This window comes from Hibiscus syriacus, unplaced genomic scaffold (genome assembly GCF_006381635.1).
Source record: "Hibiscus syriacus cultivar Baekdansim isolate YM2019G1 unplaced genomic scaffold, ASM638163v2 tig00111310_pilon, whole genome shotgun sequence".
Taxonomy (NCBI): Eukaryota; Viridiplantae; Streptophyta; class Magnoliopsida; order Malvales; family Malvaceae; genus Hibiscus; species Hibiscus syriacus.
Window position 1 is genome coordinate 418,697 of NW_024063053.1, and position 5,052 is coordinate 423,748.

Genomic DNA, 5,052 nt, shown 5'->3' on the forward strand with positions numbered 1-5,052 from the left:
GTCTTTGAAGGTCTTCAAATGTGTTATTCAGGTGGTTATCGAGCTAGTCGATCGTGAGTTAGACAATACTTGATTCGTGCTCGTTAAGCTCATTAAAATTTTGCTCAACTCATGCTCGTTAAAAATAACTTGTTGCTCGACTCGTGCTCGTTAAGATCTTTACTAGTCTCATTACGTCTCGTTGCTAGTTAAGCTCACCAAAATTTTTAAATTATTTTTTAACTATAGGTAAAATCTACTAATACTATATAAACGTAAATTGATAAATTTAACAAAAAAATTATCAAAAGTGTATACGAAACAAATTCAAAGTCTAGACTCCAAAATAAAAATCCACAAATACATTAAAATAATAATTACAGTTTAATTTTTTGGGTGTAGTAAAATAATAATTTAGTATTTTTATTAGAAAATTAATAGATTAATCGTTTGTCATCTATTAGTAAATTAGTAAATTTTTTAATGAACTAGTTTTTTAAGATAACTAGTAAAAAATTATAAAAAAAAAATTAATGAGTTGCTCGTGAACTTATCGAGTAAAGTTGGACTTTGCTCGACTCAGTTCGTTAATGTCTCGAGTCAAGCTTGAGTTGGATTGAGTTAACTCGAATCGAGCTTTTATTAAATTTTAATTGAATCGAGTTCAAACTGTTCACGAACTGGTCATATAATTAATCAGTACCCCTGGTGTTATGATTTAGACAAACAATTTGATGTTCTCAAGCTTTCTTCGCCACCCTCTTCTGAGAGTTTTTGTTACTCTGCTGAGATCCCTCAACTTCTATAATAAAATTTGATTCGTTGATTTTCATTTGAACTAACGAGAAAGTTAAACAATCGACTAAAATACATTCTTTAACGAATAAGTCAGACTCCGTTTTTAAGATACCACCAATTAATTTATTTAATGCATCAAATAAATATGTCTATAATCCTCCTTATAAAAGTTTAACACTATGATGTATCCAGGGATGGACAGAAGAAGGCGGGTGGGACAATCTTCTCTCTAAAAATTTAGAATTATCATATATTTTTAAATTTTTTTATATATTTTCTATTAAAAATCTATTTTGTTTTCCCTGAAATTTTAGTTTACCTCCTTAAGTTTAAGTTCGTCCTCAAACATAAAATTTTGTGTCTGTCCCTAGATGTATAACCTTCGGGTTTATATTTCTCTTTCATATTTTAGAGAAAATTAAAGAGAAAAAAATAATAAAATAACAGAATTAAATTTTAGAGAAGCCCTTGCCCTGTAGTTGCTCATGGCCACAAATGACCAGTATGTAGAGATTATAGCGTGTTGCCGTGTGGCATTCCCATTGGTAGCGTGGGATGATACGACCAAGCCAAGTACTACTTATTCAATTCCATCTCCTATGCCATCTGCTACTGCCTTTCCATATGTCTTGTTCCAGATACCAGCACTTGGAATTTCAATCCACACCGCCATGCAGTCGGCTGAGAACACGGTCCTTGGGCACACAACCAAAAAGGGTCCCGCGGCTGCAATGCAGTCTGCATCCACCGGTAATGAAAGAGCAAGCCTCGTTAGCCACAACCAAGGTGGACATCAAGGCGTCTCCGTCATTAAATCTAACAAAGACGACGGCGAGGTTTTGGTCACGGAGTCCATTGGTGGACAGGTGGTCGCTGAATACAGGCAACCGGATGTTTCAGCGGTCACTACAACTCCAGCAACATTGATTGATCCTGGTCCAATCACGATTGGGGAGGCTTTGGAGGTGGCAGCCCTCTCTGCTTCGATAAACCGATTGATGAGAGCGATGTGGCCGCAATTCAAGCTGCGGAAATGATAGCTACAGGAAGTAGCGAGATATTGCCCGGCGGTATAGCATCGGAAGCTCAATCTGCAGCCATTCGGAATTCTCAAATCAATCGGTCTGAAGATCGAGCCACTCTGTCGGACATTTTAGCAGTAATAACATGTTTTTTTAGTTGGGTTTGGGGTTGAATATTTTTGTTTTGTGTGATGAGATGTGTTTTTTGGTTTTTGGGCAGGATGCAAGTGCGATATTGCCAAAGGATAAAGTAGTGACACGTGAAGATGCCGAGAAGGTGGTAGCTGCGGAGGTGAGAAATAAAGCTGAGATGCAAACTACGCCCGGTGGAGTAGGTGATGCCATGGCCATAGCAGCTCGTCGTAATCAAAAGTCAACTATTTAGTTCTTATCGTAATACTACTTGGAATGGAAGTTACGTGTTGTTCTCCAGGCTTGATTTACATAGTAAAAATGTAATAGCTTGGGAAATATACCTACTTTTTGGTTTCATGCAGCATTGGGCATCTTAATCCCAATCCCCAACAGGGGCCTTTTCCCAATTTCACCACACTTGATTCAACCTTCCTTCACTAATTATTTCTCGCATAAATCTAATTCCCTGCGACCATCACATCTGGTTAATCTTAAATATTTTATATATTTGTATTGAGATCTGAATGAAAACCGCTTCACAAGCAAAATACAATGACAAATGAAGCCGCCATCCATTTGTTTGGTTGGGCTCATGGCCCGAAAAGTCTCTGGTTGGGGACTCGTAAAAAAAAGCTAACCTCTGTTCCAAGTAACTGCTAACTGCCAGTGTAATCGTACGATGAACAGAATTTCTTACGTTTAAAATTTGAAATTTAGAGGCATTTGGCTTCTTACGTTTAAATTTTGGAGTTTAGAGACATTTGTCCGGTTGTTTATTCTTTTAAATAGTTTAAATTGTTTTTCGTATTATTTTGAATTATTCTTTTGAAGTGTTTGCTCACATTCTTTTGAATTCCGTGTTCTTTTAAATTATGAATAAGAGTATTTTCCTTTTTTGAGTCATTTTTTCTTTTCCCTTTCGATAATTAAAACTAGATCTTTGTTTTTTCCGTATTCTTTTAAATTCTAAATTACTTTTTCGTACATTTTAAAATTATGGATTCTTTTTCCCCCCATTTTTCTTCTTGGGTAAGATTAAAAATAGATTTAAAATTCATTAGAATGTGAGTTTTCGGACTTAGGGTCAGTTTCATATAGTTTTAAAATTATGTAACTTTTAAAAGTGTCGCAAAAACGAATTTTTAAAAGAATTACAAAAGTAAAGTACTTACAAAAGTATAGTGAATTTGAAAATATAAAATATTCATTATAAACATTATGTCATAAATTAAAAAATATAATATTTAAATCATATTTATAGTTATAATTAAATCATATCAATTTATATTATAATAAATTCAAAAAAAATATTATTATATATAAATTATAAATTTAAACTATATTTAGAGTTATATATAAATCATATAAATTTAAACTATAATAAATTCAAAAAATTATTGATTATTATTATATATGAATTTATAAATTAAACTATAACAAAAGTACAAAAAAATACAAATAAAATACAAATAAAATAATATTATTATAATAAAAATATATTTTATATAATTCACTATTGATATTTGAATATATAAATCATAAATTTTATTTATTTTTAAATAATTAAAATAAATTATTAAAAGTAATAAATTATTTTTTAAGGATATTAGTACTAAATTATTAAATAAAATATAGATACAAAATTAAGTGGAGCTTATACATTTAGTAATGTAAAATTCATTTTCTTTCAAACGCAAAGTTGAAAATGAAAAAAATAAAAATCTTAGGTTTTGTGGTTGGTTTGTCACTGTAACTTTTTTTCTTTTTTTTTACCAATTTAGCATTGATTTTGCGTCAAAACGGGCATTTTAACTAAAAGTGCTTTCAAAAAGTTTTACCAAATGGACTTTATTAGAAGTATTTTTTTTCTTTAAAGTTAAAAATCTCTATAATAAATAAAGGACTTTCGTTTGAGTTTTTAAATTTTCCCCACTTAATTCAAAAACATAAGATTTGATCACTTTCATTTACATTTTAATTAAGACGTGGTCACTGAAGTTTAACGACCGTTAGACGTTTAAAGTTTGTTTACGTGGCAATATAAATATATAAAATTAAAATTATATCAGTTCACGTAGATAATACGTGAATTAAGTTTTACTCAATTTCCTTTCATATTTGTAAACTTTTCTTATTAATTTTTTTTAAAAAAAAATAAGTTTTGATCACTTTCGATATCATTTTATTAAGTATTGGTCACTTGAACGTTGAATATAGTTAGTTTGATGACGTCACCGTTAATAATATGGTTTAATTTTTTAACCCCTACACGTTAGACAAAATACTGATTATGAGTCTTTTTGCAATCTAAATTAATTTAGGGACACATTTCAATTTATCCATTTTTGTTAAGTTTTGGCCAACTTCATTATTGTCATCTTCTCCCTGTTTCTTCTTCAGAAATCTTTGCTCCATTGCTCTATTGTTACATTTCTCTTTTTTTCAAGGATTCATGTTATATTTCAAGAATAATGCAATATTTCAACTTCTAATAACAAATAATAATACCACATGTTCAGAGAAAAATGAAAATAACATCTAGAGATAAAATAAAGTTGGTAATCTCAGTTATACAAACTAAAATTCATTTTTCATAGATTTATATTGTCAAATGTCAAATCCAACAAGGAACAAAGAAGACATATCAATTGATCCAAATATCTGATAACTGGATTGTGGTGATTTTCCTTTAAGAAAGTGCCTCCGATGAAACATAATCAATGGATCCAAACAACTCGATAACTAGATCTGTGAATTCATCCACTGAACTCAATCCAAAATCCATGATCTTCAATGTCGAATCTTTGTTTGTTCTAAAAAACAAGCAATTTTCTTATTTTATCTCCCTATGACAATGTTCGCCTTATGAATCATCGTTAACCTTGCGGTACCCAATTTTTAAACCTCCCTTCCCATGACATCCGATCGAACACTCACTAGGAACATAGCTCTAGTACTAAGTGAACATTGGTTTGATCTTCGTAAACGTCATAGAGGTCGATCAAACGTTCTCGAAGATCTTTTGCATCACAGGGATTTCGTTGGTCAACAATGCATCAAGATAGAAACCTAGTAATGTGTCATCAATAACCCGTCAATGAAGAAGCTCTAGTTTTCT

At 31.1% G+C, this 5,052-nt stretch overlaps 1 pseudogene; it reads left to right on the forward strand.

The window, feature by feature from the left end:
* Positions 1–1,337: 1,337 nt before the first annotated feature.
* On the forward strand, positions 1,338–2,228 carry LOC120158269 (annotated as a pseudogene).
* Positions 2,229–5,052: the final 2,824 nt, after the last annotated feature.